General features: G+C 38.4%; 1 long non-coding RNA gene across 1 annotated transcript in view; it reads right to left on the minus strand.

Annotated features, from left to right (window-relative positions):
* LOC136560240 (uncharacterized) overlaps nucleotides 1-21063 on the minus strand; it is a 111743-nt gene extending 90680 nt beyond the window's left edge. Inside the window, exon 1 of the long non-coding RNA XR_010784100.1 lies at nucleotides 21024-21063. This is a non-coding gene — a long non-coding RNA (uncharacterized lncRNA). The remainder of the gene's footprint in view (nucleotides 1-21023) is intronic.
* Nucleotides 21064-25376: the final 4313 nt, after the last annotated feature.

Raw genomic sequence — 25376 nt, forward strand, 5'->3', positions numbered from 1 at the left:
GCACTGACCTGGCAAGGTGCCACCAGCCGAGTGCACCCAAGGGACTGCAGTGCTTGTCACAGAGCCTCTGCTGCTGCACGGGACACAGCATTTCTCCCATGGAAATGCCCGCTGGAGACAGTGACACCAAGCTGGCCATGGCACAGACTGGGGGCTGCCACAGGAAGGCAAACTTCACAAAATTCAGAGCCTGTTACCAGCAGCAGAAACCATTCCAATTCCATGGCTAGTTAGATCAAAAATGCCACAGGAGGTTAATCCCTGCTTCCAGAAGACCGAGAAATGAGTGCAAAGTGATTAGGCAATAATCACAGCAAATTTCTAAAATAATGTCATGAAACAGACATGTGGGAGACAAACCTAGAACCAGTGCCCAGTTTAAAAGCACACAGTACAGCACAGGGGACATGAACAATACAGGGCTGGCAACACTGCTCAGGGAATGTGCTACAAACCTAAAAACCCCAGCTAAGCCTCAGAAGAAGCTGAATCAGGGCTGTACATTTTTAATGCTAGAAATTATATAAAACCAACCTGGCTTTATTTCAGTTACTGAGGCAAAGACCATGTAGCTGATCAAGTGAGGATTGTTCTTCCTGAGCCAGACAATTTAAGGGATTGAGCACACAGGTCCAAGACAATGTAGAAGAATTCAAGTGACTGACTAACAAACTGGAATTTGAACACATTTTCCTGTTTACCCACAAAGTAGCAGGAAGGCAGAGCTGATAGAGTACACCAGAAAAATGTAAATAAATTAATCAGATTTTTCTCATAAAAATACCCTATCATTAAATACCAAAACCCTTTCTAAAACAAGATCAATTCTCTTATATCTCAGAATTCTAATAATTACTAGGTTAAAATGAAAACCTTAAAGTGTATCAACCAAACTTTTTCACACTTATTAAATAAATACAAAGACAACACCTTCTGTTTGGCAAATGCCCATCCCATTGTTGCCAGATTAATGTAGAATATTGAGAACAAATATGTATGTCTCATCTTTTGCTTTTTTCCTAAGTGCCTGGCCCTGATCTCCGCTAGAGAGAGAAATTTGTTCTGAAAAGGTATTGTCTCAAGAAAAACAGTTGGATGACATTTCCAGAAGCTTCCAGCCTCAGTGTTGACTAAACACAAGTCCAAAAACCTTCTAAGGATGAAGAAATACACCACAATCTCTCTTAGTGCTGTACACCCTCCTCTTAAAGAAGCCTTTCTCTAATGAAAAGATTTGCACTTGCACTGTTCACCTCCCTAATTTTCTTCATGCTTAGCCCAAGCCAGGCTCCTGTTGCTGGATCAGCACAAGCAACAAGTGGAGCCTACATGCTGCCTGTACTAAAAGCACAGAACACCCATGTTCTGCAGCCTCTCAGCCTGCAGGAAATCCATCACTTGGGTCAGTGCTTACAGAACCCTGCCCTTTGGCTTCTCTGCCAGGAGGAGTCAATGCAGCCCAGACTGAGCCTTGGGGGCTGCGTGGTTACAGCTCTGAGCTGCAGCCCAGCACACACACAGGGCACGGTGGTGACAAAGAGGGAAACAGCCTTACCTTTCCAATCCAGCTGCACTTGCTAGGGCTTATCCTCAGCAGTAAAATGAATCTCCCATAACTCTATAGCTGTAGCAGGATGTAAAAATGGTTTCTGTCACATAACACACTTAGTGTTGGGTTTATGTGCAAGTAAGCCAAGAATGGGGTTACTCACAGGCTTATGGTTGACACTGGATGAATGCAAGCACTTGCTGGACCAGCTCCCAAGTGCCTCCTTCATTATCTCCATATCTCAAAATTATGACTTCCAATTCAGACTGCTCAGTTTCTCCATGCTATTGTACTTCCTGCTATGCCAAAGAGAACCTTTTCATATTAATTTTAGCAGATGCTTTAATTTATCCTTTATACTATATTTTATTAATGCCTATTCCACTGGCATCTAGGCAGATGGCCAACTTCAAAACCAAGGTTTTATGGAGGAATTACAAGAATAGTCAGGCAAATGGGTTCTTCACAGCTGGGAAGCTGTTACAGTATGGTATATTTATAGTATATAAAAGATACTTGTGAACAGAACAGATGGTAACTTAAGAAATTACCTGAATTTGGATTTTGTCCTGAATTTCAGTAGGTCCTTGTGAGTTTGACATTCAGCAGTTTTATTCTTTCCATCTCTTTACTTTCTCTTCTAACATCACACACTCAGCTTTGCTGAAAAAATATTCTTTCATAAACTTAAAAAAAAATCTTTCAGAAAGGTTAAGTAATAACTCGAACCTGTTAAGGGATCCAGCAGGTCAGCAGATTTTTACAGTCAAAGTTATGAACAGCTGCAGTGTCTCCCACAGATGTGACACAACCCTTTATAAACACATGGCTACCTAAGTACACAAGTGTGACAAACATATCAGCTCATCACCTCCATGTTTGTTTCATAAGATATTTGGAAGTAAACCCTTCATTTACAACCACTTAAGTTTTGAAGTTAAGGTCTATTTGGGAAACTTTGGAAAAGGAGAGAAGCTTTTAGAGCAGTTTTCTTGCCAACTGTACCTAAGAAACAGCTTACCCTTCCTTTCTGAAGTGATTAAGAGATTTCTACAGGAACCAAAAGCCTTTGGGATGCACATCATGATTTTAGACACACACAGTATTTACAAGTTCCTTATACCAAATTATGTACTTTACACTTGCAACATCTAAGTTTATCAGCTGAATTCAAAGGACAGATTTCCAATATCCAAATGACCCATAAGACCCTCACTTCCAGTTGATTTACAAGCAAAAGAATGTTGGTATTTAAACCTGAAAGTCTGCTTCATAACAATTAATCTATGGCCTGGTAACCATTAACTGGAGTGCTCTGTGCTGCAAGGTCTCTTTTCTTGGCACAGACACCACTGAAGATTGATAGGTTACCTGTAGCAGCATTTTCTGTATTACAGAACACAACATATACAGTCCTAAGTTCAAAATTAACTTTAAACAAGAAAAGGTTAAATTATTTAAAAATTTTTTTGGTTACACAGAAAATTTCAAGTCTATCATCTTTGGTCAATTCAGTAGTTAAACTCTACTGCTCAATATCCTAAGTGAGCCTTGAGTTCTCACACAAGCATAAATAGAGATCAGTGTTTCAGATATTGCATAACATTTGTTTGTTCTGTTATGTGTATAGTCACAATCCTTTGTATTAATAAACTAAAATAGTCATTATAAATTCTCTCCAGAGGGACCTGTGAGCCTTTTCTGTGGAGCCACAGAATCTGAATAAATGTAAGAAAATAGACTGTAGCTATCCCTTGATTCTCAGATGGCTGCACATCCAGCAGGCTTCCCTAACAGGACAGCTCTGAACTCTTCTCATTCAGCTCTTGCTTGTTTGGATTAACAACAGATATGCTCAGATTGTTGCATACCTCAGTCAACTAACCTGCAAAAGGAAGCTACCATACAGATAATTGATACAAAATTAGCTTTCATTAGCCTGTTCTGGGGGTTATTTGGTCATAAAATCCAATCATGTATTAGGATTTAAAGAAAAAACTATTAGTTGTTTTGTTATATAATGACTTGAATGTACTTTTCCACAATGACAAATCATGTTTTTCTTGTTCTGGGGAGCCAGGTCTGGGTTGTATGTCACAAACAGCAAGTTCTCCTTGAGATATCTACCTCCTCCCAAAAGCTTTACAAGGAGCCTATGGAGCCTTGTCTTCATAGTCTCTCAAAGTAATACATTTGCCTTCCAGTTGAATATGCATTCCACAGGAGTTGACTACACTACACTGAATTGAATAATAAATGTAACTGAATAAATAACTGAATGTTAAAGCAGCTGCATGCTTTTTCATTCCCAGAAAGTTTTCTTGACATCTATATATATTAGGCATACGGATCATTCTGGAAACATCTTGTTTGCTGCTAAGGTAGCTAGTAAGTGTAAGCAGTCAAATTTGGTTTAAATATACAGCAGTTGAAATCTAGGTTTTAATTATGAAACATCTCATATATATTAACATGGGCAAGAATGCAAAGCAAACAAAGACATAATGTATGTGTAAGTTCAGCATTATTTAAACTCTAAATTAATTTCAGATTATTCCTTTATATCAAAGATTAGCCTTCTAAATTCTGATGTTTTTAGAATTAACCTATTCTACTTTATAGAACAGGAAATTTCTATCTGGAAAAAACTGTGAAACCATCTCAATCCTTCTGCTTCCCTGGCTCACTTATTGAGGCTGGCTTTGGTTCTCTTAGGAGTTTTTTTAGCTTCCATGGAAAAAAATTCTACTTAGTACTAATGAAAATTTTAAAAAATTAAAAATCCACCCAACTAACAAAAAAACCAACTCAATAAGGAAAAAAAAGGGCAATAAAAAAACAGAACCCAAAACAAAATAAACCAGGAACAAACTCTACATCTCTTATTTCCACTGAAATCACTTAGGTCGAAATTCAACAAAGGACTGAGGGACTTGAAAGGCAATTGCTTCAGGGCTTGTCTTTTCAATGCCTGGAGATGATGTCAAGACAGCAGGTCCCAGGATGGGCTGTGCAATGCTGTGCAGAGCAGGAGTTTGCAGCACACGGGGTTTGCAGCAGCCAGGCTGTGGGAGGGAGCTGTCCAAAACAAACCAGCCAACTCATCCCTGGGAAACAACAGGGTGAGCTCTTTCAACCCTTCAGCTGATCTACCCAGGACCAGAACAAGAGCAACGAGCTTTTCTTCCAGACTCTGGAGCAGTGAAAGAGCTGGGATTTTGCCTGTTACAGCACCCTGCATCCCAGCCCTGCCACAGCACAGACAGAGCTGAGCAGGGGTGCAGAGACAGGCGGGGTACCAGCCAGGAGGGGCTGTGCCTCAGCCACCACAGTGAGCAAAGCCTCCTCTGGCACGGCAGCCCCCGGAGCTCAGGGCAAGCTGCAGCTCAGCCTGCAAGCCCCACCACGACAGGGCTGCTCTGGGTTACACTGACACAATGAGCCATGGCTCAGCCAGGAGAGCTCAAGGAAGTGCAGGGGTTGCAGAACAAGGAGCCCCTGGTGCCTAAACTCAAAGTGAGAATCCTGAAAACCCCTCTGCAGCTACCTCCTTATCCCCAAGTTCAGTTCAAGGATTGGTGGCTCAACTCTTTCCTAACACAGGTCTCAAAGTCCAATCTGACTGCCTTTACTCACCTTGGCAATATTTTTTACAAGGGGAGTACACTAGTATTTAGGCTCTTTGCAGTAGAATGTAGTGCTCACAGTGAGAAATAGTGGCAGAATCTATTCCAGGGGAAGGGAAAAGAAAAAAAAGAGCAATTGCAAACACTGTGGCAAACTTAACATGGACATTTTTTAGCATCAGAAAATTCTAGAGGCTTTGAAATAAACTCATAATTCAGAACCATTTGAGAGACAGCAGTGCATCAATAATAGATTTTAGTAGGTTATATCCTTGAAAGAAGGTAGATGGTAGAGCAGACAAAATAAAGTTGTTGGTGGCCTAATACATTGCAAGTGGTTTGTCACCTACAAGACTGCATTCTTTAAAGATATCTAACACACACACACACAAAAAAAAATATCTCAAGTGAATTTATTGACCAAAACCAGTTCCACAGAACCAATTAGTATCTTACACAGGCTGCCCTGCAAGGCTTATGAGGCCATCCATCACTTGTCCATTTAACTATTTAGCATTTGTTCCAGCAATTTGTCACACTGTCAGAATGGTAGCATTTCAGAATAGGAGTTTTGGTTGAAAGAAATCTAACTCAGATAGTGCAGATATTTATTTTCTAATAAGACTTACACAAGATTTATGTTTCTATTATTTTTAACCTTAAGCATCTTGTCTGGAAGGTGAGGTTAATTCTTTGTATTTCAAAGTTTCTACATTTAAATCAATTGTGTTAGATGAGAATTTAAAAATATGCAAAATGGAATTACTGCAAACTTCATCAACAATTCACAATTCTGACATCAGGGAATGCATTATCTTACAGCTGCAGTGCTGACATTTTTATCACTTTTGCCATCTAGTCATTTTCTTTTGTGTTTATTTTTGGTGACTTTCTTAATTTCAAATTAGAATCACACCGTAAGAATCACAAAAAAATTACCTTTCCCATGAATGAGAGGCAAAGTTTCAACATAACATTAGCATGTCTACTCCCAAGGTATTTTAGACTTTTCAAGCTCTATATATCTAAAGGGAAAGAAAAATGATTGCTGACGAGTTTCAATTACTCACCTCCAGATACTTATAAATTTAAACAAATGAATAAAAACTAAAATGCAAAAGAAATATTTCAAGCTCTGCTATCTCTAAAAGAATATTTGATGTCTTTAACACAGGTTCTGGGAACCGTTTCAAAAGACTGGCACTTGCTTTTAAACACATCCAAAACATTTTACCTGAAGAACAAGTAGGAATTAGACGAATGCAGTTCCTACATTAAATGGAAGCAGCTACAATGAGTATGTCAGGCAACCTGTTAACACCTTGTCAGAGAACTCTTGTGGCTCTACCACGCATGGTGGTGTGTCCACACACCTGCAATTCTGCCACTTCACAGACTCCACCAAAATAAACAGGAGCTACTCCAAAACAACCTTTAGATTTGTTTATTGTTTCAGAAGCAGGACTCTGCTTTTTAATGGTGCAAGCTCACAGATCAGAGGTCTGCTTTCCTGATACCCTGTAGAGTTCCCTGATTTAGATTTCTTATAAAGCGGCTGCAGCAAAGAAGGCTGGGAATCAAATGCCATCTCTGCATCTGAATGCTGTTAAGTAGCTCCCATGGCATTTCTCCCTGACTCTCAGTGTGTGTCTGTCACTAAGCTCACTCCCAGAGATAAAACAGCAAATGTGAACTCCTGTGGGAAAGCACGTCAAGTAAAAACCTTTCTTGAAGCCTTGAGAATGCTCCAGCTCAGTCAATCTTCAGGCCTTCAATCAGCACAGCCATCTCACCTTGTATACAGAAGATTTTACAGTGTACCAGCATTAGGTAGGGATAACCAAATGTTTAATAAATAAAGAGAAAAGTGAGTATCCCTGTGTAATAGACTTAGCAAATAGATAAAACAGCATCTAGATAATACAGATTAGCCCTGCTCAAACACCCCAAAACATTCTCCACTCTGCTTTGCTGAGTAATCTTGGTGTTAAGCATGCTTGACAGTTTTGAAGTATCTATTTTATTTGTCTCTACCTATTCCTGTCTATAATTAATTACATCAGTCAATTATCTTGGTATCTGTTAAATATCACTGTTGTATTAGTCTGCCTGTAGAGGATGCATCTACCTTAGATGTAGATTACTCTGCCTTCAAAATAAATTGTATTTCCAGCTACACTCAGAATAGCACAGCAATTCTTGCAATATTGGAGAGGCAAAATGGGAGAAGGAAAGAACCTGCAGGACAGACCATCAGTTCACAAGAGCCAAGGAGTTGGTTCCAGTCTGACAGAGCCAGAACACCCAGTTGGAAGAGAAGAAGGTGCTCACGCCCATAGCGATGCTGAGCCCAGCAAGCAAGAATGTCCAGCTGCGGGTCTAGGGGCTGTGGAACACCTGTTCATTTCTCTTTGGAAGAGGGTTTGCTTGTTTGCTCTATTAAGTATGTGTCCAACATTAGAAAAACAAAACATACATGGAAAATTATTCCAACTGCAGTGTGACATGGAAAAAAACCCAACCAAACAAAAAAAAAAAATCCCTGAAAACAAGTCTGCTGTGTTAAACACAAGCCTGAGGGGAAAACTGCCCACAACCAGCAAACTGTCAGTTCATCTAACCTGTCTTTAGGGAGAACTTGAAAACCTACCAGTAATAGGACAGACAAAGAAAGCCAACAGTAAATACCATGGACTGAGAGGCAGTAGCCAGTCCTTCTGCCAGAAACCTGAGGAAATAAAAAATAAACCAGAAGAAAGGATATTCTGATATTTATATACTGCATTCCCCTCTACTCATACTCCCCTACTAAAAAAAATAATTTAAAAAGCCAAAAAAAATCCTCTGCAGCTTCTGATTTTCTTTTCATTCCCTTTTGTAAAGGAAGTTCCAGGTCAGCTCCCAGAAGCTGCAGAAAAGCTTTTGGGGGTTTAATAATCCAGAGTTAATAGCCATTCATTTGGCAGGTTTGGTACAGAAGGCGGGTCAGAATTAATTTCTTGCTTAACTAAGGCTGAAATTCACATTTAAAGTGTAAAATATAGCTGTTACTGAAGTCTCATTCAGCAAGAGACATTCAGAGTGAGATGATCGCAGCAAGAACTTGTACTGAATATAAAAATTGTCTGGGAACAAGTACAGTCTCAAACAAAAAGATGAAAGTTGAAAGAGAAAAATAAGAAGTAACCCAAATTCATCATGAAGGGCCAAACCAGCCTCTGCCTGCCTGTGTGTAGCTGCTGTCAATGACATGAGATCTGACCTCTAAACCATGGCTACTCCATCAGCTGGCACTCTGGGCAGTTCAGTGCAGAACTGATTGGAATCACATAATCAGTTCAAAAAGGTTTCACAATGGCCCTAAATGTGGTGGCTATCAGAAAGGGGGCTCACAGGTATAAAGATCAATTACTATTTAAGTAACATTCAGTGAGATACATTTATACTTCCATCAAGATGGGAAGAGGAAAGTAAGTAAATCTTGAATAAGTAAGATTTCAAAAGGAGTACAGCACCACTTTCCATTATAAACCTTTCCAGAGAAAGAAAATGCGTGAAATTAAATAAAAGATCATCTGTAAATAATCACATTAAGCATTAAAATTTCCTGAAAACAGAATCTGGAACTAGAAAAGCTTATATAAACAAAGCAAAACAAAACTATTGGACACAATATGCCTTGTTCTAGGACGCCCTTCCACATTTTCTTCTTACTGTTCTATCTCTTTCCATCTGGTTTTCTTGTACCACTGGTAAATCTCTAAGGCTGCTAGGAAGAAGACTGTTTTTTCACTGTGTGTATCATTCCAAATGTAAAAAAAAAAGACAAGTGTCCACAGTAGACATGTTGATTAGACCACCATTTAGAAAATGCACTTTTTGAAAGCATCAGGTACATGATATAGACATGCTGCTTTGAGTTTCAAATTTTCTAAGCATTTTCTTTATGTAATACTTGTTGGGATTAAATATTTTATGCCGCTTAATATTCTTGGAGAGCACTTGCTATAAAGTTAGGCATGTATAAATAGCTCTTTTGTCGATTCAGGCAATTATTTGTATCGTCACCCCTTTCAGGTATGGAAAAGTAAGTAGAAAATCTGATTCTGAAGCCAAGAGATAAGTACTCACATTCATCTTTCACATAAACAGGTTCAAAAGCTTGGGTTCAGAGGAATGTCTAGAAAGGAGCAAATGCAAGAGCAATGCTCCTTGTTGCAAGCATCAAGAAGTTAAGAATGTTCTGCTACAACATGGAGATGGGGAGAGAAGCTCTGATGAAGGAAATGCCAGGGGACAGGTCACCAGACCTCTTTATTTTTTTTCCCTGTTCTTTCTTGCACAGTTGCTCTCCACTCCCCAAATACCTATAGGTGATTGCCTTTTTGAGGTAAGAGGGAAGGCAAAATTCCAGGCGCAACTGTAGAAGCCCCAAAACTGATGTTTGATGCTGCAGTAGAAGCTGATAACTGGAGTTAACATTGTTTCCAAGGCTTGCTGAAGAACTCTGCATAGTTTGAAGTAGATAGACTATATGATAATGTGGCTATAAGTCACGTTCATTTAGAAAGCAGAACATACTTCTAAAGGCATTCTTAGACTGGCTTAATTGCATCCCTACTCAGAACTGTATTGATTAAAAAATCCAAAACAACAAAACAAAGACCCTGTGCTGGCATCACTTCAGAACAAATCCACTCTCTGTAAATGTATAGCCTATCTGGCAGCTCACTGATGGGAAAAGATTGTCCTATACTGAAAGATCATTGGATGCCAGCAGAGATCTCAAAGCTGCCAAGCCCCACGCTACCATTTCTCTCCACACTGCTGTTCTACTCTCAGGGCACCAGGTGCATTGTTAGCATCAGTTTGATCTTTCTGACTCCACCTACTACTGAATTTTCTGACCTTTAATGTTTGCCTTTACAACAGAGGAGTGGGTAGTTTGTAAAATAATGCCAGAATTCATAATATAGTCTACCATTAATAAAAATGTCACACACACGTATCCAGTAAACACAAAAAGAGACCATCAAATGAGTTCCTAACATACTTATAAAAAAAAATCAAGTGATATACATAGAAAAATCAAGATTGCCTTATGATTTGAAATAAAATTCCAATGAATTAAGTGGCATTATTCCAAACTCATCACAGCTTACCAGATAAGCAGATGGCCGCCCAGCACAACATGATGATGAATTTACTGAAGATGTATATTGTTCTCAAAGAAAAACTTGAAGAAAGTACAAAATATTATAAAATGCTTTTCCTTTTAAAGTAATTTTTGCTTTTACAGCTAATCTGGCAGACAAGAGAGGATGAAGCCATACGATAGGGCAGTTATATCTTTTATCATATCAGAAAAATTATTCTTGTCTCTTACGCTCTTCCTAGAAAACTCAAGAGAGGCAATCCAATTATAACAGCCAGCATAACATGAGATTAGTTAAAATTTCAAAATAGTGTTGAAATTGTTCAAAATGCTTAGATTTTTATTCGACAGTTCTTTAACTGAAAATCAAACATGTTATTCAAAGAACGAATCTTTTTTTTTTTTTAAGAGATTAATCATCCTTGTTTCTCATTTGAAGTCTGGGGCCATAGCCAATCTTTTCACTGTGTTCTCAGAGAGAGATATTTCATTTTGAAAAGAAAAAACAAAATTGTTCTCATCTCCTTTATATGTTGTCATGGTAGACAAGCCACCACATCAAAAAAAATTCCTGTTTCACATTTCTTTGGGTCACTTTTCAGCAATAACACTAATGCTAAAATTTTTCTAGAGTTAATACAGAATCTGATCTTTTGATGCTGTATCTGTGGAAAATGTTACCTGAAAAAATGTTTTTCTTATGCTATTTAGGGAGGGAGAAGAAATGGAAAAAAAATCATAATCAAATGAGAAAAAATTAAAACCATTTTATTACACCTGCATTTTAGGATTTCTTTTGCAATGTAACATCTCTATTTAAACTCGTTGAAAATTTGGAAGCCTAGTAAATGCAGGAATTTGCTAGTAAAGTGTCTGTCAAAGATCCAATGTTCCATGACTGCAAATTTAATAATATTCATCAATATCCTATGTAGTTAGAAGTATTTTTGCCAATCTGACTGATTTAGTACTAGCCGGAGAACCTCCCTTCAGGCCTCACTTTGAGCTCATGATTAGTTGATGCTGGTAGCAATAAGAGTTCTCCATGGATTCATGAAATAAAACATTTTATACATTTCAGCTTTACATTTGATTGGTATTGTATCTTATCTTACATAAACCAATTGAATTTATAAGACTATTTTCCCAACTAAGGGATTTGAGAGAAAAAAATTTCTCATTAGACACAAAGAATTCTGTGAATTGGGCATGGATTTACTGCTTATTACAAGGGCTGCCTGACACATTTCATTTGTCTGTAGACACAATGTAGGAATATAGGTTCAGAAAACAGATATATTTTCTATGCATTATGTGTTTGTAAAAGCCTTGGAGAGATTATTCTTGCTGGACATTTGTACCATGCCCTGTGCAAGTTAGTGCTGATCAATGACCAATGGCCCCAATCCACAGGTATTTGTATTGGTTCTGTTCCCTTCTCTGCTGAAGAAACTCTGATCAAGAAGAAGGTAGGAGGATTTGCTGGGTAGCCAAGTTCTTTTTTCTAACCTTAGGAACAGTTAGATGGCTAGGATGAAGAGAAGTGAAAATTTTCCTCAGGAAACCTAACTAAATTAAATGTTGCCTACAACCTAAGATACTCTTCTACCATGGCAAGATCATATGTCTTAAATGTAGTTTTGAACAATTACATTCACATGTTCTGTGCACACACACTGTAAAGTGCACCACCAAAACATGCTATTTAACAGCAGCTACACTCAGGCTCTAGAAAGAATTTTGTAGGCTCCTTGACAGGAAAGAGACAATAATCCAATAGCTTCATCTCTTTGAACTATGTAACCAGGGATTTGGAGAAAGTACTTAATAGAGCTGAAAAATAAAGGACTAAGACTGCAAGTTAAAAATACATTTACTGACAGCACTTCTCTCCAGCTAATGTCTTTTCCCAAAATATTATAAATTAACAGTACCTTTGTGCAAGTACTGCTCAAAAAAGATTCTCAAAATAATGAGTCTTTGGTCTTATATCACAAATCTGCTTATTCTTTTTTTTTTTTTGTCTTGCAGCTGTGCGTTGAAACCAGAGCTTGCAATAAGGAATAGATTGCTGTGAGGAGGAAGAGGAAACTAAGCAGCAGCTCCACGTGCACTTACAGCTCATCCACACAGAGTAGCCAAGACCTGGCCAAAAGAGCTCCATTTGTCACCACATTGTACTGCTTGTGCCAGCTCCCTGTGACATGTCAGGCCACTTCCTCAGCCTGGTCTGCATACTGGGACTGGGCAGTGCTGTCTGTCACAGGACAATTGCACCAGCCATCCTATCAAATAACTCCTGTCACTTCAAGCACTGAGCTGGCCTGTCTCTCCTGTCTCTGGCTTGGACAATCACTGAGCACTCACACATCATGGTGAACACAATGCCCTCCTCCAACCTCTGGCAGATGAGAGTGGAGCAGCAGAATGGGATTTCCTTGCCATCTATTCCTGTGGAATTTCCACTCTCTTAAAAGAAAAGATTTCCATAGCTGGTCCACAATTTGATATAATATTAGGGCCATAATAAGAGGGCCCAGCAAGGATTTTTTTTTCCTAGACTTTTTCTCCTTGTTTTAAAAATGTCATACACATAAACAAGCAACATAGCAAAAACCAGGAAGCTGCATGTGTACACAAGTACATTTTCTAATGTAACACATGTAGACAGTCTGCACACGGCTTTAATAATTTTAGCAAGTATTACATTAAACTTTAACTAGCAATGTTGAAGCTCAGCAACAGTTATTGAATTGCCAGTTCACCTCAGCATCTGGGGGCATGGATAGCAAATTATTCAGGAACACAAGATCAACTTCAGCTGACCAAGACAGCCATAATCTCTCTTACTCCCATAAAACATGCCTGGCTTTGCCAAGCTTGTCCTCTACCTATAAAACATCAGAGAAATCCCTAAAGAAAGGAGAGCTACCAGCACCTTGTGGAGACTTGCAGTGAGTTTTCTCCCACTCCTGATAAGCACAAAACCAACTAATTAACTTCTGAGGTCTATTCCCACTAGTGCAGGAAGATGCTGTGCAAGTGAATCAGTAGCTACTTCATTTCTGCAGAAAACAGATCAAGTACCACATCAATATTCTTTTATTTCCAGAAGCTGCTTAAATGCTGAAACACCTTTCATCATGCAATATTTAAAACATAATCTAATCCTTATGAAATGCCACTAAGGCTGCTGGGAGACCTGAACACTCTCATCAGGTAGTGCTCTGTTTATCCACATCTCCTTCCTCTTCACTTCTATTTGGCCCCTCACATCATCATTTGTTAAATCTATCTTTCCTTACCAAGCCCACAGCTGAAATTCAAGGACAATTGGTTGCAGTCCTTTCTATTAACAAAGTTTGAACTAAGTGCAAAATATTGTTCCTGCAAATATTCACTTTCTGTGTGTATTTACATGAGCACATATAGACCACTCCAAAATGCAGTTAGTAATTTGCCAAAATATTTTTTGTTTTCTGCACTATCATAAGTACATTTCAAAAACTAAAATAAACCTGAGCAGAATTTATGGGATCATAAAACAGAAAAAAGCCATTATAAACTTAGGCATCAATTTACAAAAGATTCCCTTTAAGAAGTACAAATATTAATGCTAATATTGTTAGCAGTAGTTCCTCTGAGGCAAAAGGAACTTCAATATGATGTTACTAAAATGAAGGTTTTACATTACACAGACCTCCAAAAGCTGTTGTCTAATAGCAGATGCTAGACACTTCAATACTTTCTCTTTCAGGTTCCCCAGGCATGGAATCAGTGTATGTCAGTGTCATTCCTCTCCCCACATCTTGGCAGGTTCCATATAATGTTTTTCCAAGAAGCTTGTGTCAGCTACCATAGCTTCCCCCTTCTCCTAAAAGCAAGGCTCCAGTCAAAGAAAGACAACGAAACAAATTGTCCCCTTAAACAGAATCTCTCTTCCCCCTTTGGCCATGGAAAGGATGCAATCCATCTTTGTCTGCCAGAAAACTAAAAAGCAAATCTGCTTTTCTATGTAGACCCCAGAGTTTTGGAACTAGCTGGCTGATAAAATGCACATGGTTCACTGCCAGCTTCTTCTTTAAGATCCCAAAAGTTTAAAAGTGCTTGACTCTACTCTGTTTTCCAGGATTTGCTTAAGCACAGACAGGAAAAAATATTCATTAAAAACAAACAAACAAAAAATACTACTGGCTTCCTTTGCTGCTTAAAAATACTTTACCCAGCATAATCTAATCCAAACTTCTCTGATGCATCTCCTCCTTGCCAGCATCCTTTTCTTTCCATTCATTTGCTCTGACTGTGTTTGAGAATCTATGCCAAGCACACATACCAATTCATGCGTGAAAATTTTAAAACAGCTTTCCATTGATTTTTAGCCATTCCTCCTTATTACAGAAGTCATCACACACAGCCAGGAGTCAAAGAAATAGTAAATTCATATTGAGAACTACACAAGTAAGACATCAAGTTTTCTATTAAGCAGCAGTTTAGCATCTTGGAGCAAGCAGGTGTTCTGCACCATATAATTCTAACTTGTCCCTACCTAGACACTCAAAGAAAGGCTCACAGCCAGCAGGAAGATCCAGACATAAGCACAAACAAAAAATTATTTTTTGGCTGTGGGCAAAATGAAATAGTTGCTGTCTTTGTTGATAAGTTCTCCTAGGAAGCATGTCTCCAAAGAAAATTAAACCGTGAAAATAAAAGCCTGATACTCTCCTAGCAGGCTGACTCCTGTGCTGGCTTTATTTGCCCCTTATTTTTCACAGAATTCTACAGTAATTTTAAAAGTCAGTTCATTGAATAATTTGAATTATTTGCTCAGCGCCATCCCATCAGACTTCATTTCCCTTTCACCATATTTCTCCTCTAGCCAGCCTTCTACCAGTAAAGTTCAGGCTCAATGCTAAAATACCTGAGACATCTGAGCTTGCAGCTCAGCTTGAATGACACTGACTAACAAAGTGCACGTTCAATCAGGAAACACTGATTCCTGAAATGCATTTCTTTCAACAAACTTCTATCTCGTCATGGAAAATCTGCTTAGTTTTTCAATAGATCATAGAGCAAAACCTGAACTTCTGGTCTTGCAGGGGCTATGACATGCTACTACTTTGTTGAGGGAATCAGCACTCACACCCCACTCCCAGCTACCTCTGTTCTTGCTTTCCATCCTCACTGTTGGCCACTCAGAGTCCAAGACTCAGCTTGCTTAAAATTTGCAAAGGAAAAATTCAAAATTATTATAAATATTTTCAAAGATAATAGTAGGAGCTCTCCATATTATTTTACGTCAACAGAATAGATATTTTTTCATAGCCAGAATCTTCAACTTCTTAGTAGTTTTAGGCTCACTTCAGCATGACTGGTACCTCAGGGCAATGGATTTCACAATGTAGTCCACCAAGCACTCAAGGTCTGGGGTTATCTGTAAGGATAACTTGAAAAAAAAACATTAAAAATTCAAGCTGATTGTCAGTGGGGCTTTAACTCACTATACAGAGATCTGTATCTTCTGTGGAAAAGGTTGAGAGGTTCACAGATCAAAAAAGGTTGAAAACGACAAGCCTATAGAGTAAAATACAAGGAGGTTGAAGTGACTTGATAATTTTAGAGCAAGGTCTAAATATATCACTCTGCAAATGCAATGAACTTCTCTCTCTTTTTCCCTCAGCAAGCTACACAAACATCTGCCCTACAGCAAAGGGATGCCTGCAGTCCATATTTCACTAACAATGCCCATAAGGACTTGGGCTGGGGAGCAGCACCATGGAAACCTCTTGATCTGATGGGGTTACCACATCCCTCAGCATACCTTTGGCTTTGCACTCTCTTGCTGCTTTTGTCTAAAAAGACAAATAACATAAGAGAAGCTGAAATCACTATTTTCTCTCTTCTGGAACTGTTGATGCCACCAGCAAGGGCTCGCAGGCCATTCTCTCTAATTGCAATTGTTATGCTAATTAATGCATCAAGAGGGGAAGCTCACCCCACCATTTCATGCCCCCTGAGCCTCACACCCTAGATAAACCTCTGCCTCTGTCTGTTACTGGAAACAAAGTACTTATAGCCCAGGTGTGCACTACTTCTCTCCAGGTAACTTAACCCCAAGTGTGCACTTCTGTGTAATAAACTATACACAGAGGTAAAGGAATTAAGTGAATTGGGGGGAAAATTCTATTGCACCATTAAAATGAAAAATGCCTTCCCCTCATTAACAACTCTTATTAAGGCACCCTCTGCCCACTTCACTGCTGTGTTGATCTCCTTCCCTTGATGGCAGGAATGCTGAATCATGACAAGCCATGAGGGCTCAAGCCCAGCACCAGGCTGTCATCCTGATTTAAGCAACAGGACTATTGCATCTGGCCCCACAACTCACACAAAAATGGCACTAACAGTAAAGCAGCATTTGGGGACCAGTGTACAGGGACAGCAGCATGAGGTATGGATTTTAATAAATCCATTAGAGATAGGGAAAGATACTTTGCCGACAAATAAAAATGGAATATTTTGAAATAATTTAAATGAAAATCAAGAAGCTTATAAAGAATCAGAATCTACAAATTATATATATAGTAGAAATAAATATCAAAGAAGTTGATAGAATGCAATTCGCAAGTATCCCTCTGATAACATTATTGTTCTCTATAATCCAAATAGGGCTCTTTTTTGATATTTGCAGGACTGGTAGCACAGAGTCTGTGGAGCAAACATTCTGCTGGAATGCTGTTTTGCGTCACTATACTCAATAATAGAACCTTAAATTGCAATAAATACTGAAGCGAATTTTGAGCATATAGGGAAGTCAGCCTGCAGCAAGAACTGTAAGGCATTTCTCCAACACGCAGATATAACAGAGATTTAACAAATGTTTCTCTTTCCCCCTGCACACACTTACCTGGAAATAGTGAAGTATTTTGTGGTTGATTACTTTTTTAAGGCTGCTTTTATTACTAATTTTATATATATATATATAAAAGTCTGATTTCTAAAGCAATTTGCAACCACTCCCTCCCCAAGTCTCCTTTTTAATACACCAAGAAACAGTAACAAGAGCCACTAGAGAACTGGGCTATCTGGGACTAAGCCACACAGGGATTTGGCACTGTCACCTCCCTGGGCCATCACCTTTCTTCTAGTGACTGGCATACGTGCTCCAACACATCTCTGCTCCTCTCCTTGGTGGCTCTTGCCCTGCCCAGCCCTCCCAAAGGCACAGCCCAGGACTCTGCGCTTTGTCCGACGCCGCGCTCCTCGGCAGCAGCAAAGCATTTTCATGAGGAGAGGATAAAGAGATGAGAGAGCACATCAGTCATCACCAGAAATAATGCATTCCCAGCTGCACTGGTGATGAAGGAAGAATATTATTCATGTGACTTCTGCATAAATACTTTCATTTCCAGCTTGCAATTTTGGGGGGGAAATAAAAGAAATGCAGAAGGTTTTGGATATCTCTGGCCATTATAGGCACAAAGTTTACTCACTGCTCCAGTGATCCAATTTTCCAGTATTTAACAGATTGAAAAAAACCCTAATGCAATTTCTCAAAAACAATACAGCACACAGAAAACAAATCTATGTAATGTATTATCAACTTGGAAATATACTTCACACTCTTCATATTAGCATCTCATCTTTATATTTTTAAGTGTTCAAGAAAAACTGCATGAAATTCTCTTGACATAAAAATCTTTTTTCTTCTGAACCCAAGGTATATATTATGCACTGTATTCTCTGCTAGTCAAATCAGACAAAGAAGCATTCCCAAGACCACAGGAAGCAACAGCAGAGCTTTTCTGAGGGGAATATTTCAGTCAAAAAGAGAGAAAAGGAGAGATGTAGAGAAGAGGTCCCTTTCCACATCCTTTGCTTTTGCATATGAGTAGACACAAGAGACAAAAAATGCTCTGAGCAACTGGATGCTGCCAACAAAATGACATCTACAAAATTTTTCTCCCTCTTCTGTGATATGCAGTTGTTCTGCCAAAAGGACATTCTGTAATGGACAGAAAAGAGTTTTCCACTTAAGACCCCTGTTAGGCCCTTCAAATTTTAGTGGTGTCAAAAAGAAATTACTGAAAATATCTCTCTGAATACACAAGAAGATTTAATTCTTATGTAGCAGAGCAATCAGCTCTTTGAGACCAACTTGCAATGACAATGCCACTTGTTCAGCCTCACCACTGTGTTCATTGCCTACTAGAAGCTTGCTGTGTTTTGTGAAATGGCTTCATCCTAAGCTAACTCCTTGCACTATGAATTACCTTCATTTTTTAATCAATGCTATCAAATTAGGAAGCAACTCAGGCAAGAGAAGGAAACACATTTTATATTTACTACATGCTTCCACATGTAGTTGCTTGTCCATGTTATTTTCAGCATTACCTATTTAAAGAAGTTGTATGATATATAGAAGACAGCAGGTAGAGTGATTGACTGAGAGTCAGATGTTAAATTGCCACAGAGCTGTGGAAATTATAAAAATACTTCTCTACCTCAATTCATTCCATAGAAAAAATCCTCTCAGATCTTGCATCCTTATCATTTTTAACACTAAAAGGTTTCAAAGTGAATAGAAGGAATAAAGGGTAATTTTTAAAAATGAAAAAAAACCCCACATTTTCACAGTTTCATTTTCATCTTATTTTTCTAAAGAATATAATATTGAAGGAGAAAAAGCCTGCTTGCTCTCAGTTAGGTTTACTAAATCAGTCATGAAGGCAGCTGATCTAAAATGCATCAGCTGTCACCTGCTCAGTCTCAGTTTGACAGTTCAATAGCTCCTCATCTTCTGAGAATGGCAGTGCTGAGACCTGAGTAAACCATGTCTGTATGCAAACTGTCACTGATTTGGTGGCATATCATCAGGCCTGATCTCCACGGCTGCAGTGACAATAGGGAACACTTCAGCCAATCATCATCAGAGTTAAAATTAATGTACAGGTCCCATATTCAGCAGTGGGTGAGGCAAGCCCCACGAGCAGTGGCCAGTTGATAAACTATGTAATTACAGCAAGATAATCTTACCCCTGCAGAGAATGCAAATGTATATCATAAATTCAAGGTATACTTCTACACATCTATATTTTTCCCCTCAGCATTTCTTTGGAACAAATAAGACATATAAATGCCAGTATAGCCTAGTTAAATTCAGATAGTAAAATGTTATTCAGGGCCATGAAAGGACAATCTAAGGCACATCCTCAAGCAGTGACAGTCACGGTCACACCACTCCCAGTGGTTAAGTAAGTTGCTGGTGATCATTGCTGCAGTAACCTGGGCCCAGGCCAGCCCAGCAGAATATAGAATTTGCCCAGCCAGCCCAACCATAGCACCCAGCTCTGCCCAGGGCAGCCAGCAACGTCCCGCTAGGGCCCCCAGAACTAAACTCTTATACACCTTCAGAGCCATTTAACACCTTAAAAAATGCTCTAAATAAATATAAAAAGGGCTAACACCGTGATTATTCAGACTCCTCCTCATTTTTTGTCGTACTACTTACAACATCAACTATGTTTGGGCAGTCCAGGATGGTTTGTCTGGTTTGCAGTTCCCAATAAATCTCACATAGCTTCTGCAGTACTTTATTCAAGTTGAAACCCCTTAGCCTATTTTAAGTTGTCAAATCTAAAAGAGCTAAAAACCCAATTCTGCACTACTATCCAAGTACAACCTTTCACTAACCTATCAAGGGGCAGACTTGGTGTTTTCAGAGGTGTTTGCCAACCAAATCAGGTGTCAGATATGAATAAATTCTCTGAACAGACTAATTTTAGGGGGTTTTTAAAGTAAACATGAAAAGCAACACAACATCAAGCCCTTATCAAGCAGAAAAGCTACTAGACATATTTCTGTTCTGGAAAAACCTGGGCTGAGGACCAGTATCTCTATTGGCATATCCAAATACTCAAGAGTCACCAATGAAGTATGAGGTATTCAACAGGACCATTACACTTAGCTTTAGGACCTAGTGTTAATCATTTTATTTAACTTTTCACCATGATCAAAAAAAACCCTTAGACAGCATCAAAAGTTGTAGAGCTTTGTCATTTTTTTTCCAGCCATCAATGGTACTGAGAATGTCCAGCCTGAAAGCAGTTTGATCCCTTATCTATATAAATAATGCTGGTGCTCCTCTAGCTCTCTATATTGAGGTTTTTGTGAAAAAAGTGTGGATCACATGAATTTATCCTAGGCAGCAAATAATTTCAAATAAAACATTGCATATTTCTAGACTAAATTTCAAAAAAAACTTTAATTGTCTTTATCATGAGGGAAAGCTATACTTGCAAGCCAGTTTTCTTTTACACTGCATCTCTTGGTACATGTCTGGTAAAATTTTGCTGGAAATTACAGCAGTTCTTCCAGTCTACATGGAGTGACTTGAAATAGTCATGTCAGGGTCCAATACAAGCTTCAAATTAAGCAAGTTTTGCTTACTTGATGTTTCCTTTCCATAGTGGAAGTATTTTGCTAGAAAGTGACATTTAAAATTAGATTTAACCTTTTCATTCCTACAGCCTTTTGAAGGAGAAATTTTGAGCATCACTTAAACTGACTAGTTGTGTGAGTTAATAAAAGTGACAGGTAACATAGCCTCCTTATGTCACCATGATGAAGAGAACTGTAATAAAGGTCAGATTTTACGAAAGTACTTCTTTTACATAAGCAGTTTCAAGGTACTTACATCCATCTCAGTGTAAGAATCATGTTGCAGAGACATGACAGAACAGTAAAAGTGTTGTACTCTTCACAGAGCTCTCTGTAGAATTAAAAAAAAAAGCATATTATTTGAGTAAGTTCTCACTAATATTTTTTATATTTTATGTCCACTAGTCTTGTGATTTGTATATAAACAGCCCTTAAGGTCTCTTGCAGAAGCTAAACATCAGCTAAGCTACCTTTTAGCTAAAAACCTTACTCATTTCTTGACAGTGATTTGTGCATGTCTCTGTCTTAATCAGTCTATGAAAATGTAATTTTTAAAAAACCATCAGGAGTAAACATAGATGTACATAAAACCCCAAGCCTTATCTGCAAGAAATGAACATATGTTTTAGAGCCTGTTATGATCTAAAGTTACAGCAAGGACAAAATGTGCATGGCCTTGAACATTGCCTAAACATTTGAATGCCATGGTTGTATTCAACCCCATTTGCCAAACATCATTATCACCTGATAGACAAATAAATTTAGCTGGCTATAGCTCCAAAGCTTTCTCAATTTTGTCTTTGTATGGTGAATTGCAATAGGAAAGACATTTCTCATAAGGCTAGAAATTCTGTACTGCCTAGAACTTGATCCAAAACAACTCCTACTCATTAGGATGTCCCCACACAATTCATTTGGAGTACCACTTCATACCGCCATTTGGGAATTACGAGGTCACTTCTAACTGAAAAAATATTTCATCTCTTGTCATCTCACTGCCATATTTCTCTACAGTAGCCTTCTCCACTGGCCAATCAATAATAAAAGCAGACACAGAGTCCAGCCCTTGAGCAGATACTGAGCTTTGCTAAATCTCCATTCCCTTACAGGTTGGATCAGTTTCCACTGAAGGCAGCGCAAGGAACCAGAGCACACCAACACCACACTCCCAGCAGGGACCATTCTGAGCCCCACAGAGGCTGCTGCTCCTCTGGCTTCTCCATCCCTCCCACTCCCCACCCCACTCCACATCTCATTTTTACTGGATTTCCAGCCCATCAGCCCAGACATGATACATTCTTCACCACATGGGCTGTGCATGTTGGGCAGCAAACAAAGAAAGGGACTCAGGGCAGTGGGAAATACTTCTAAGGAAAGGAAAAGAACCATTGATGTGCATGTCTCAAAAGAGGTGGGTTAAGATAAAGCAGGTTAATCTTTTAACTATGATTTTATTCACAATTAAGTAGGTTGGGAGAACACAAACCGGTTAGAAGCACATACAGGCAAGTGTCTGTATTTTGGAAGTGCTTTTATCCCATTCCTAGGGGAAATAACTGCCAAGGCAATTGCTCTATGAGAACTACAATATCCATTTCTGGTTGAGTTACTGCCCTTTGGCTGTTAGCTGTTCTTGACTTACCTACCCATACAGTGATACACCTTCTCTCCTTCTTGTTTTTTTCCTCAAACAAGAAACATGATTTTTTCATAATATAGTAAGACAATTGATGGGGCCTACAAAAGTACTAAACCTACCTATAATAATGACTACAAAAAAAACCAAATGTGCAAGCTTAAAATCTCTTTCCTCTATTAAAGTATCCTTCTGAACATTTGGGAACGGGAAGGAAGAAAATGTCTGACAATGGAAAATAAATCTTATTTTACACCAGCATGATGAGACTCAGCTGTGTTTTACATTAATTTTATACCAGTTATTAAAGGATTAATAATTTCTTAATAGTTGGTTTACTATAAAGCAAATCAGTGGTTCTGTGTAACACACTGCTTGCAGACTCAGTAGTCCTAAATTATTTTAGGACTTTTTACTGGCCTTGATGAGCACTATTTACCACACAATACTTCTGCATGGCTGTAAAATATGTATAATTGTTGATAATTTATAATTCTTCTATCAAACAGTATATTTAGTAATGCACCATTTTACAGAATTCAAACACCTCTCAGACACTACTAAAATTGCCTTTTTTTCCCCATATTTTATCTGCTCTTCTGGTTCCTTCTACCTGTGCTAGATCCTTTTGTGTTTGTTCAGATCTCCCTCAAATGAACAAATGCTCTTCTGGCATGAAAATGCTGGCTTCCCTATCTCCTTCTTAAAGATTACTGAAAACAACAAGCCTAGAACATAACTTCACCTTTTGCTCTCTACAACAGCTACAAGAATCACAAATGCAACTACAATATAGAGAAAAAAGACATCATCACAACTAGAAAAAAGAGAAAAGATTCACAGCCATATTCACACATTCACAGCTCTTATCAGGCCTAAAGTACAGTGTCTCTGTCACAGCTGTTTTGGATAACTCATGATGACTGGGCATTACACAAGCAGCTTTTATTGTTGTGAACATTTACCAGAGGTAAGTAGTTTAGGTCACTGAAGTAAGACTGTTCCAGGCATGTCACAACTTCACTTAATTTTCAGACACAAACAGCTTTGGAAATTATCACACCATCTATAGAATGAAAAGATAATTACATGGTAATGAAAAGAAGTTAAATGCAGTAGCTTAAAGGTATGTAACAAGGAATTATTTTTCTTATGCTTCATCTGATGAGAAAATTACCACTTGCAGCAGCTGTACAATTGTGACAGACATCATCTCCATGGTGTTCAGACAGAGAAATCCAAGAAGCGCTCAGCTGAATTTCTGGCATATGACAGTTTCTACTGCAAAGCCTGTGTAATATTTCCAGAGTTGCAAGATCTTCAGTAGAAGGAATCCCATACTATAAAAAAATATGTGCACGCACAGAGTTATCAACACTTGGCATTCACAGTGCAATGTTCTTTGCTATGGAGGGACATCCCATCTCCCAGCTCTTCACACCAGTTCTTTCTGGAGGCTGGGAGGTGGACCTGCTATGGGAAAACTCATGTACCACCCCAAACTCACAGAGCCCACCTATAGCTCTGCTCCTCAGGAGCCGGAATACTATCTTCCCTTTTTTTTTAAATTTCAAACCAGATTTACCAAGCTACTGCATTGTACTGATGCTTCTTACACCTCTTTTTTATATCAATACCTTATTTCATTTCTGTATGTTTTGCCTCAGATTTATTAGTAGCCAGCCACTTACTAAACATTTTCTGTCATTTTGCAGATGCTTTAGTGAATTTATTCTACTTCCATTCAAAGAGCCTACTCAAAGTTTTAGGGATAATCAGTAAATAAATTGTAGCATGTACCTTTTTATACTTGCAAAGGCAGTTTAAAAATACAGACTAGAAAATATGTTTGGAAGATAGCTTCCAGTTCCATAGGAGAATTTAATACTGGAAAATATTTTAGAGAAGAATAGGTCTTAAGAAAAAAAAAGGGGTGGGATTGAAATACACAATAGCAGCATAGCATACTACAATATCCTGATAGGTTTTATTCAAAACAATGATCTTCTCATTGAGAACTCTACAGGGATATTTTTGACCGCTTTGTGAATATCACTGCTTGCTTTCAGCTGAATGCAAATGTTTATGTTGTTATTAGTGCCAATAACAAAATTTCACCATAGAACTGTTAACAAATGGATCTATTTCTTTATAATTATGTGCTGTCATTTTCTGGTTTGTCTTTAATTTTTATAAGAGAAGCAGCAGGGAGTCTAGCTACTGCTTTTTCTCTACAGATTTCTCAGTGGATCTAGATTACAACCTTCACAAAACAGTTGTTTGGAATATCAATTGCCTTGCTCTTCAAATAATTCTTGAACAATTGCAGGTGCTATTTACAGACATGGAGCCAATTCTAAAATTTAGATTTTAATTAGACTTTGAAACCAGCTTATGAAATAATTAATATATACTAACAAATCAAAAGATGCTCAAGAACTTCGTGATGGAAAACATAACCATGATTATAATTGGAGCCACAGTTCAGGTCATTGTGTGGGAGTGGACACAATTCCATGTGAGACACTACCAGCAAGGAGAGAGAAGCAACAGCTTGCATGATTCTCATCAGCCATCATTCTATTTACACAGAGCAGGAGGACACAGGGGTCTGTTGCACACAAAGCCCAGGAAAATCAGAGACCCACTGCAACCTCTGTGCTCCCAGCCCATGAGGAACAGCACACCACTGTGTTTTAACAAGCTACTACAATGTCAGAAGTCTTTAAAGCTACAATTAATCAAAACCAATTGCAACACTAGGATCAGTTGCATCTTTGTCCAGATCCATCTTTTCCCAAACTTCATGTAATAAATGAAGACTATGTCTCCAGTGTTTTTGTTCATCTATCACCACGTCAATGATTATTACAGCGTTACAAAACAAAACAACAGAAAAGCTTAATTTCAAGGAAAATTTATGGTGACTGAAACACATTTAAACTTGACTAAATGAGAGTAACCAAATAAATC

Source organism: Molothrus aeneus, chromosome 9, assembly GCF_037042795.1.
Source record: "Molothrus aeneus isolate 106 chromosome 9, BPBGC_Maene_1.0, whole genome shotgun sequence".
Lineage (NCBI taxonomy): Eukaryota > Metazoa > Chordata > Aves > Passeriformes > Icteridae > Molothrus > Molothrus aeneus.